Genomic DNA, 12,476 nt, shown 5'->3' on the forward strand with positions numbered 1-12,476 from the left:
TGTATTTATTTGTTTATGCCATTTAAGTTACAAATTGTTACAAAAAATAAGAACATCAACATCAACAACAACAGTAGCAAATCACATAAGCAAAATATTATAAGGAAACAATAATTTTATTATTACTGTTTTTATTTTATTAATGTATTTATTACAACCGTAATGAATATTTATTAATTCATAAATTTATATTTAATTTATATTTAAGGAACAAATAATAAAAAAAAAAAACAGTCAACAACATTATTGGAAGAAAAAAATTTATATTAGCAAAATATCATAAGCTATATTTAGACAATTTTTCTTTTATATTCATTGCCATACCATAATCATTAGGGTTTAGTATTTGTCCTGATTTCTTTGTGTTTCCCTGTGGACTTAGTTTTACTTTAACTCCCTGATTAATTAACTCCGTTCTTCTGTTTGCTTGGACAGAAAGAGACCATCTGACTGGCGTTTAAACTGAACAAAGGGAAAAATAAAATGAAAATTAACCAGAAAAAGAATTTATGAAAATACATACGTTTTCCAAGATAGAGGCGGTTTATATACGAACTAAAGGTAAAGTGTGCAGTTTCATGCTTCAGCCGTGTAGAACTTACACACCTTACCATAAAACTCTATGTAATGTAAAAGTAGATTTTAAAGGCGGTTCTGTGCAGAGCTTGTCTTTCACTTGTGAATGTGAGCGAGACGAGGGAAAACAAGGACATGGGCGGCGAGAGAGAATGAGAGAGGTCGAGTAACTCTAACCTGCTGCTGTGGGATCAAATAACAGACTGATAAGAGCACAGATTGTTCAGCAGGACTACAGGTGGCAAAACCCCACAGAGCCAACACTAACAACACTGACCGTCTACAGTAACAAAACATACAATATGAGCATGAGCGTGAGAAGGAGGCTGATACAGAGCTCCAGTGCACCAGGAGAACATTTATTTATTTATTTAACCAGGAAAGAGGACTCACTGAGATTAAAATCACTTCTACAGGAGTGTCCTGGCCAAGATAGGCAGCTGAGTTTACATAGACAATTTGACATCAGAGTTACAACACACAAACATTCAGGGCTGCACCATACTGGAAATATAGATCTCAATATGACCAATACATTTGAGTGGGTGGGTGGTGGGGGGAGTTGCATCTGCACAAAACAAAAATATTTCCTATTCTGAAGATTTGGGCAAACCATTTTTCCGGGGTGAAAATGTTATAATAAAATAATAAAATTATAATAAAATATAAAATATATATTATAATAAAAATTAAAATAATAATAATAATAATAATAATAATACCAACAACAACAACAACAACAACAACAACAACTTTCTACTTGAGCCCACAAGTATTTTTTTTAGTGATACTAAATCAAAATTTTTGACCCATTCAATATGACTATAAAAACATACATTGTGATGTGGTGTTTAGTGCGTTTATCAAATACATTTTTTTTGCAATTTAAAGGGACAATAAGTAACTTTTTAGGTATTTTATTATCTAAAATCAATATATTTATTCATAAATATGCCCTCAATGGTGTACAAATACCTATGCCAATGTTTAAACTAATCCTTGTAAATGAAGAATTTATTATCTTTATATACATGGGACGGGCAGGTCGACGGAGGCTTCCATGTAGTTCCGCCATCTTGCAAAACTATAATAGCAGAGAGGGACAAAAAGTACTAAGCCAACGCGTTTCCACAGCGCGTTTTCGGTCAGAGCCAGAAACGCAGGTGCAGAGCAGTGAGAGGCGCTTGAAACTGCACCGGCAAGTTTAAAAGTCTGGATTGCATTCTTATTATGGACCATACATATGCCGCGCCACAGGAGAAGAAAACATAGTCACCAAAACAGTAAAAAATAGAACGTAAAAGGAAACGTGACCGTAGATTACAGAAAACAAGAGTTAATGTCGGGGAAGCTTTTTCTAGGTGGAAAGAGCTAATGCTTGATAAAGATTTCAAAAGAGACGCTGAAGTGGCCAGTTTTCTTCTCGACAGGTAAGTCAGTGTTACAGTCTATATTATAATATTTTTTTTATATCTAACAATGCATATAATTCAGAAAATATAACGAATAAATTAGACATAACTACTAATTACAATATTTCATGTTTTCCACAGTCAGTAATTCATACTGTAACATTCGTTTGTTAGTTGTCATGTTGCAGTTTGTTTGAAATAACACACCTGTTCACCTGAAGGAAAACTCGACGAAGTGCTATTAGAAGACATCTCGTCAAAGCTTTTTGGTACATATCGCCTACCGTAGATGCAACGCGCATTTGAAAAAGCGAGGTGCTGGAGAGCAAAATTAGTTTGAATGCAAAATACAATTTCACCACTAGATGGGAGTAATTCCTACTCCGTGTCCCTTTAATAAAAAAATAAAAATAATGATAATTAAATTAATTAAATAAATAAATAAATATATATTTTTTTTATTGAAGATTTTTTTTATTTGATAAACGCACTAAACACTACATCACAACACTGACTTTATTTATATATATATTGTGTACACTAAAGCTCCAGGAATATTGCTTCGTATTATCACTTTCAGTATATAGATAAAATTACAGCATAATACAAGTAACAGTATTATAGCAATTATCAAAAATAAACTAATTGTATTCATACTTTATCAATGCATCCCTGTCTGGCATACTGTCACTTAACCGATGCACTTATAAAAGCAACATTGTACGGCTGACCCAAATTACACTGGCTGGATTTCACGGGTCAGGCTCACTGCAGTCAAGGTATCGGGTTTAAATTTGTACATGCTGGGGCGAAACTCCCTCCCCCGGCCGGCCTACATCCCTCCGCTGATCCTACGGGAACCCAATCCACGTCATGGCAGAGAAACTGGGGATATTTGGGTCACTTCACTGCTCAAAAGGCTCACGAGGCACACACGGAGATCGGGTCACTATGATTAACGGCTGGATTCAGGTGACACTCGGATTACAACTTTGTCTAGCGATCCAAATTCCCACAAATCGCAATACAGACGTCCTGCGGTGAAATATTTTGGCTGTATCTAGACGCCAAGTTTCCACCTGTAAGCATGCACTTCATAACTCTGGTCAGACATAATAAACACATGCATACTGTTACTGCTGGCAGAATGATTCACTGTCGTCATTACGAGGGCTGAAGTATTTGAGCATTTGGCCTCACGAGCACATGTACATGTAAATCACACCACAGCGCCCGGAGACCATGAAGAACATCGTGTTCAGATACTAAAGACAAATGGGCTTTTGGAGAGGGGGCTTTACTTTGGCTCTTTGTGCTGATTAATGCTGTTTGCCAAAGCTGTGATCAAACCCACAACACTAATGATTAAATTCGCTCATCCTGCAGCTTTTAAACTCCAGGCATTAATGACTTCACTGCAAGATTTGAAAGGTTTGCTGTTTAAGTGATTAAACTTGAGAGCTCTTACTTTAGCAACCACCTAGCAATGCGATAGACACAGCAAAAACATAGAGATTAAATATGAACATGCTTTGTCTGTGTGTACATCAAAGCATTTTGTTTTTCCATAGGCTAGCTTTTTTTCCCCAATTGTTTTTAATGGAGTACCACATGTTTCAAATGCAAGCAGCAGGACAATGCACAAAGCGTCTTTTTCCACGCTAAATGCTGGGAGTCTTTTTTCTTTCATCACCAAGAGATGAAGAATGTTCAGCTTTTGAGTGTTTTATTCAGCCGTCCAATCACAGTGAAGGAGGGGCGGGGCAAATTCCACACCGACCAATCATCTAATCCTGCTTGTACATCAGCAACAGATGACAGAATAAAATAATCTCAAATAAGGGCCAGAGCAAGTACTTTACATTGTGTAGACATTTTTATATTCAAAAATGACCTGCAAAACAGATACTAGCACACTCCCACATATATTCTGTATTATAGCAACCAAAGCGTTTCAAATGAGAAACAAAATTTGAGACTGTCTACATCTAATCCATCTCAATTAGCTCCATGAGTTCACTAAGGCTACGTTCACACAGCTGGAAACTGTGACCCCAAAGCTTAAATTACACAACAGTGTGGACAGGACAAACCACACGTAATCCGATTTTTCGATTCTGATTTGGCCCACTTTCATATGTGGTCCTAAATCTGATTTGGCTCAGATGATTTGCAATGCGACCTCAGTCTGAACGGTCACAACTCATGCCATTTGACATTATTCTACACTGACAGGAGTCACTCCAAACATTTTCCATCCCAGTAGTTCTTTGATCACTCCTGAATCTGACAGAAAATTGTGGAGGGAGTTAGTGGAGAGACCGTATGGTGTTATTCTCTAAAGTATTGTACAGCTCCACACTAGGGTGGTGATGGTGATGAAATTAACCCCCCAAATAAATTGACGTGTGACAACACCATGGGGGTGGGGCGTTCCCTCTTTTAAATGGCTTGTAAAATTGCCTTGCACATTTTACATTTTCACTTAACATAGCAGCAATTCGGCATAAAGCAATTGTTCGTTTTTAGTTCATCTGAATTTTCCCTCTTTTCTTCGCTTAAAAGTGCTGTGCGCATTTTACTTGAATTAGCGGCAGTTCGGAGTCAATTGCTCAAAAAATGCAACAGCAAAAAACAACATCCAACTATATATATATATATATATATATATATATATATATATATATATATATATATATATATATATATATATATATATATATATATATATATATAGACACACACATACACACAACTTAAAGTTTAAATATGTATACAAAACTGGAAATAGGCTAAGTAAATGTATAAAATATAACCAAATAAAATAAGAAACATAGAACGTTTATTATCAAAATGAGTAAGAAAGCTTGGAGGCATGGCATATACCTTTGATGTCAAAATAAATAAATATTAGGGGCTAAATATGACGTCATTGGGATTGGGGTCACTTTAACCCGTGGACATGAAAATCAACCACAGACTTGTCAACACTGGTTCAGATGAAGCAGGATTTACTACACAGAGCCGTAGTTCACTGACAGTCTACACACAATTTCTTTCCAAATCGGCAATGAATCGCCTGCGATTTTGAAAGCTATTTTGTGTGTGTAGCCTGTGTAGATATTTAGCTCCTAAAATGTAAACTTTACCAAGGGAACCCTGCCAAAAAAAAAACGTGCATTTAATCACCTGGAATGCAATTTTAAGTGAGGAACCTGAGGAATTTTTTGCACAGCCCTACCGGTTTGCTTTTAAAAATGTCTATTTTTGGCAAATGTAAAATGCCTTTACCAGCAAAAGCCTCAGGCTGAAGGAAATGTAAATATACAAAAAAAAAAAAAACACTTCATTGTGAAAGCTGAAGTAGCTAGACTAGAAATTGATTGGAAAGTAAAACCTACACTTCTGTAAAAAAATGAAAGCAACCATTTAAATTAGAAGCAATTTACAATCTCAACTAACAGCAAACAAGCTCAGAAAACACTTCAATTCTCAGATAAAACAACATAAGTGCAAAAACAAACTGAAGCACTTACAGAGGAAGTGACGCGAATCTGTGCACCAAAAACATGTCCTTCATTCATCAGAAAGTGTGTATAGAAATCCAGCAGTAATTTGTGCCTATAAAAGTACCTTCCTGAAAACACTCCATCAGCTTCACAAACACTTCATAACCCGCAGATCTGCATTCCTGCCATTCACAAACAGAGCTTGCATTCTCTCATTCACAATTAACAGATCTCTCGCTCTACCCAATAATTACCCGTGTGAGTCACCTGTACAGGAACGCTGCGGGAACTCTGGCATTCTTTCCTCAGGTTCGGATCTTTTGCATGAATGCAAAACAACACATTGCATTGATAAACAAAACTGAGAAAAAAAAAAACTATATTATGAACTATCGTTAAAAATATATATATATTATTTGGACAAAAATTTTTTTTAAAAGCCATTTCGTTTGCAGACAAATACTACTGGTGTTTTCATATAACATTCATAGAACACATTTTTGAAATAATGATCTTACATATTATTATTATTGTACAATATGCTAAATAGTGTCTTCAAAATGCAGTGTAAATTTTGACCAACTTACATAAATGAATCAGAACATTTACACCAAAACAGCTTTATGGACTATTTTCATGCATGAGGCCCAATGCATTTGTGCAAATCATTCATAAAACAAAAATCTTACATTAATGGTCTCATTCAGTTCAATGCAATAATTCCCATAATTGTTATACAAATGATTTCTGCTCATGTTTCATAAACACATCCTGATGTATGAAAACCGAGTTTATTGGCTTTATTTATTTGAGTGGAAACATTAGATATATAACATCATTGGTAAGCACTTTCAGCACACACAGGGAACTACACTAACTTTTTCAGTTACTGGCGCAAAACATGATTTGGTTGCATACATTTTTTAATACATATCTTAACCCATACAGCTGGGGTTAGAGGAGCCCCGGTGCAGGTTGTACAGTGCACCCTGTTTGAAATAGTTTAATATTTACTGTATGTTTGTTCTATTTATTTATTTGTGCCATTTACACTATGTTTATGTTTTTTTTTTTAGTTAGTTAGTTGGTGTCCAGAAACTAATTTAAAATAGCACTGCATAGTCTTCACTGTAAAATAAAATACACAGTCAAACAAAAATGTATTCAGACACCTTCAACATTTCTCACATTATCACAGTTTATTTGCTGTGGTTTAGAAATTGGTAATAAAATATGACAATAACTCAGAGTTAAACGGTGTCAGAACAAATTCATCTTGATAACGTCAGATAACTTTGATAGAAAGATATGTAATAGAATCAACCAAAACTTCAGACAATATTTACACACTTTGTTGAACAGTTACCAAGCAAGCGATGCTTAATTTGGTTCTGTGTGAAAAGGTTGCATTAGCAATTTAATAAAGAGACACTTAAGCAAAACATGGTCAGGTCCCTAGTATTTTTATTTTTTTCCAATTTCACTGGTAGTCTACAGTATAAATAATTTTGGGGTATAATATTTCACAGTTCGCTGTATTTTGCTATACTCACTTACATAAATGAACTAGTGTCATGCACCCACTAGTAAAACAATATAATTAATTCTATCTGATTTTTGGATTGACTTTGGATAAATTCTTGTTAAAACTACAAAGTAATTCAATCAAGAGCAGTGAGAGATTTACTTTCATGTTCATACATTAAAGACACTGACAGCAGAGCTAGTAAATTAGGCGTGGACACCTTAAGAGACAATGCATCCATTATTGCCTAATGATACACATCCCATTTCTTTCCAACTCTTTACTTTCAATTAAGACATAACCACATACCTACTTAGTATGCATTTGTCGGTACAAAAGCAAGAAGAGTTTGAGACGCGTCTAAGTGACTGAAGAAGCTTAAGTATTTAGATATTTAACAGGAATAGTATTCATTCAGCAGAAGGCAAATTTTATGCAGATTTATTTTACAAAGAGAAATGCAGGCGATTCGTCTCAAAGAGGCAACAGAATAGGTTTCTTATTTGTCTTTAACTCCCAAACCACACTTTCAAAATGTCTTGCACTTTTTTGAGGTTATCAGCCTAAAGAAGCTGCCAGTACAAGCGGTTTTCAGTCAGGAGCATCAGACTCTCTTCATCATGGGCTTCCAGCGCAGACGCCCAAAAACATCCCAAACACAGGACAACAAGTCAATGACGAGCCCTCCGCTCTCCTGGAAAGATGTGAGGAAGCTTACAGTGCAAAAAAAAAGACCATCATCCCTGAAAGGGAGTCCCAACATCATCTATCAGTGAAGCGTCATCTACCTGGAAAGCTCTTATAGAAAACCAACAACTCTGACACACAGATCAGATGAGAAAACAACATTTCCAGGCAGAAACGTGAGCTTTATTCATCGTTTTCCTCCTTCCTCTGATACACTGCAATTTGCCGTGCCCTTAAAGAGACAGTTCACCCAAAAATGGAAATTCTGTCAACAAACAGTTGACCATAGCCATTGACTTCCATGCCATTGAAGGTTTGTTTGTTAGTTTACCCACATTCTTCAAAATATCTTATCTTGTGTGAACTTGAGGGTGAGTAAATGATTTTTGGACGGACTGTCCCTTTAAATGCGGTCAATCAGGAGCTGCAGAAACATTGGCTTCTTCTCTTGCTTGCACTGATAATACAGGAATTAACTGTGCTGATTAATTCTGTGGCTCTGCATTAATTATGGCAAACGAGCTTCCAGAGAATCTGTAAAAAAAAACATGTCGCTTAGCAACAGAGAGCAGGCCTGGATCCTGACGCTATTCCTGGACTACAAGATGAATGCACAAAAACATACTAATTCACTCATAATCAAAATATAACCCAGAAACTAAACAAGCACACACTAGGATTGTCAGATAAAAATTTCAGGTTTGCTGTTCTTCGTTTAAAGGTTTGCACAATTTGGCTGAACTTTTGTTAGTACTGTACATACCAGCATGGCTTTAAAAAATAAAATACAATAAATAAATGACTACTATTACTACTACTACTATTAATAATAATAATAATGACTGAAAATATGAAAATCACTAAAGAGCTAAATAAGACATTACTAAATAAATATTATTATTGTACAAAATAAACTAAAAATAATTTAAATAATTGTACTACTACTACTACTACTAATAAATTATTAATTATGCTATAACGAATTATTATTCATTTCACTGTAAAAAATGCATATTTAATAAATAAAATTATAATTATTACTTAATAATAATACTAGTGTAAAAAAAAAAATCTAGAAATCTATTACTACTACTACTCCTAAATAAAAATACCAAAAATACTATTGTAATTTCACTGCAAAATGACAACTGCATATTTAATAAAATAAAATAATTGTTATAAAAAAGGAACTTTTACTAGTGTGAAAAATACAAAAATTGTATAATTTAAGAATACTTCTACTACTACTACTACATAAGAAATTAATGTTGTAATTTTTATTTTCAAATTTATTATTACAAAAAAAATATAACTATTACTATTGTAATTTCAGTATATAAGAAAAAGTGTATTTACTAAATAATAATAGGAACTGATACAAATTAGAATATTTATGGTTGTCTGAACCATCCAGCTTTTATTTTGATGGAAAATGCAGGAATCCCTTAAAGATTCTCTGTTGTTGCCTTTCTCATCCCAAGTATGTCGAGATGGTCGGCATATGATTCGTTTCCCAAATGCACATCATAAAACAACCCAAACTTAAAACAGCTGTGCCTGAATGCAAAACCATATACTGTGAAGCAAGTCGCCCAAAACACAATAATATGAGTCACACATGTTGGTTTTATTTTAATTAATTGTGCGGCTCTACCACAAACTGCAACCAACGAGAAAGAGGCAGGTCAGAAATGCGACTCACTCACAAGGACTCATAAATCATGAACTCTCGACGACAGCAGTGACCTTCTCTGGAAAAAAACACATGCATTATGGGTAATCTGCCTTGGTTGGGCTGTTTTACAACAATTTTCTCCCTACTCACAAGTATTTGAAATAGTATGTTAATGATAGAATTTTCCAACACAATATGCAATTAAACTGCATATTTATTTCAGCAAATGCCATCTAGTTAGTTGCATACTGCATGCCTATAATGCATACTGTGCACAACACACATCATGCAAACTAAAGAAACAGCATGAGTAGTGTGGAAGCATGCAATTCAAAACACAGAAATACAAGGAGGAGGATATTTTGTCCCAGACAACACCACTGTCCTTGACCCAAACCTCCCTGGTTCCCGGTGCAGTAGAAACAACACGAGTTAAACACAACAACAGCTCCAAACTCCCAAACTAAGACTTGCAAAAATACCACACTGGGCTCCTCCCACACAGCACATGAACCTGGATGGAAAATTCCGGTCTGAGACAGCGAGGCCTTTGGCACCGTCGACCTCTTATGATACACACACTTCACTGTCTGGTAAGGCCAAGCAATGAAATATAGTTCTAGCTGAAGATTGAAGTCAAAAACGAATCAGAGTTGATCACAAACACATAAGAGAAAAAACAAGAGCTCTGTAGCTAACACATGCAATCTTATCCACATTCAAACTGACACAGAGCCTCAGAAGTCAATTATCTGAAAGGAAATAGCTCACACTCGACATACAGATCATTCAAGTTTGACAAATAATACTTTAAGAATTATTCCAGTGCAATACTCCTATACCCTTTGTTAATATATATATATATATATTTCCACTTTAAGATGCAGTAATATTGTTGTGCATTTATTTTTATTAGTTACCACACACACACACACACAAACAAACTCTCTTTAGTCAATATTTATTTTCTTGCAATAATCATTTTTAGTTTAACTAAAATACTATTATAATTTTAATATTCAGAAATTAGTATTTTCAAACAAAATGTATTAAAACTATTTTTAGTTTTAATAATTTTGCAAACAGCTGAAATAAAATTAACATTTAATGTTATTAATGTTATTATTTAATGTTAAGTTTTTAATGTTTTATTTTAATAAAATACATTTTTATATATATATTTTTTTTAAATAAAATGCATTTTAAAGGTGATTTTAGTTAACTGTAATAAACATTTGTACTGGTGTATCTAATATAATTTTAACCTCATTGAGGAACTCCATGCAAGGGTTAATTAAGTGATTGATGGCTGTTCATGTTTATGCAATTTAACGTATTGCTGTAAACTTGCGATTCCATATTTCCATTCTCTTAAACTCATCTTTCCCTCACTTTCGATCTTCCTGCAACTTGTGTGTGCGTTTATGTGTTATATTAGTTTATATGTCTTAGATTTATCTAATAAAGCCTTATTCATATTGAAAAGAGAAGTATCTTGTGTTTTGTGCTTACATGAATATGCATTTTTTCCCCCATCATGCATGTAGTTATAAATTATGATTTTGCATGCTCTGTACAGAATATTTGAGATGCTGCATTAGTTTCAGTCTAAAAGGAAAGCATTTTAAAATGCAGTATAATGCATTAAAAGGCTCTCTAGGCTTCATGTGGTGTGCTTATTAGTCGGCTCATCTCTCTTCGATATTCAGAGTTCACAAAGCTTTCTTTATGAACACTATCTGTGCTGCAGTTATAGGAGTCATTCGTTTAGCTATTCATCTCTAGCCCTGCAGACACACACTATTCTTTCATCTGCATTAATTATTAATGAATCCTATTTGAATCATTAATGTTAATGCAAGTGTCCTGTTTGGAAGGTTCAGCTCCCAAAATTAACTGGTCACATCATTTTTTAACTCTGTTTGTCTAGGGTTATGTGAGCGCCGGCCCTCAGGAAGAGCTGACACATGTTCAGTGTTATGCAAGAATGAATATGAGCGAAAAAATCATAACTAGTTAAAATAACTCGCGTTTTATGCAATCTGTTCTGGTAAAGAGAACTCTGCCGATTATGTGACTCGCACTTAAATGAGATCTAGCTGATGGCAGACAAACATTACATTAATTCATCCTCAAGCTGCTCTTCTGATGTCATATTTCCAGTCAGATGTACACAGTTAATGATGCATTATGATCCATTATAAACTCAGACTTGATGCTGCAGCATCGCTGGAAAGAGAAAGTGCAAGACACTGCATTGAGTTCAGTGAAAAAAAAAAACACTGCAGAAATGAGTGAAATGTAAGTGTACTTCGACATTACAATAGTGATACAGATAAGAAGTTAAAATTTATTTAAAAATGTATTAATTTACCCCATATTTGAGCAACCTGTGCATTGTTTATGCTTCAAGTTGTGTGCCATTAGCACATTGCTAACCGCAAACTCACATCACTTGTGTTCTGAAAACTGAAACTAAATTTAAAAAAAATTATTTCAGTTTAAGTACTAAAATTACTACATTATAAATATATATATATATATATATATATTTTATATATTCCATATAAAAATGAATATATACTATTCTAGCATTTTCAATTTGCCTATTTTTATATTCTATTTATACTTTCAGTTTTACATTTAATTTTTGTAAGTTTGTTATGTGCTTGCCATTTTTATTAGTTTATGCTTTTTTAAATATTTTATTTTAATTTATATTTTAGTTTAGGTTTTAGTCATTGTAGTATTTTAACATTGTTTTATTTCAATTAGTTGACAAAGCAACATTTCTATTTTAAGCATTTTAAATAAGTTTTTATCTAATATTTATAAACTGATTTTTACTTTAGCGTGCACACACACACACACACACACACACAATCAAAATCTAGTTTATTCATTAGGAAAAACACAACCAAATTACCAAAGTAAGGGTATTCAGCTCTTTTTTCTTCAGAGTGAATTGTCCCTGGACATTTAGATAAGCAATCTTAACAAAAAATTTAAATTTTTAACTAAATAAATATAAAAAATAATCCAGACACAATATGAATCACCCTTAAAAAAAAAAAAGCCTAAGATGCAGCGAC

General features: G+C 33.9%; 1 protein-coding gene across 2 annotated transcripts in view; it reads right to left on the minus strand.

Moving 5' to 3' along the window:
• Positions 1-12,476, minus strand: part of LOC113119822 (solute carrier family 45 member 4) — a 51,877-nt gene that overhangs the window by 33,470 nt on the left and 5,931 nt on the right. The window lies entirely within an intron of this gene.

This window comes from Carassius auratus, chromosome 19 (assembly GCF_003368295.1).
Source record: "Carassius auratus strain Wakin chromosome 19, ASM336829v1, whole genome shotgun sequence".
NCBI classification, from domain to species: domain Eukaryota; kingdom Metazoa; phylum Chordata; class Actinopteri; order Cypriniformes; family Cyprinidae; genus Carassius; species Carassius auratus.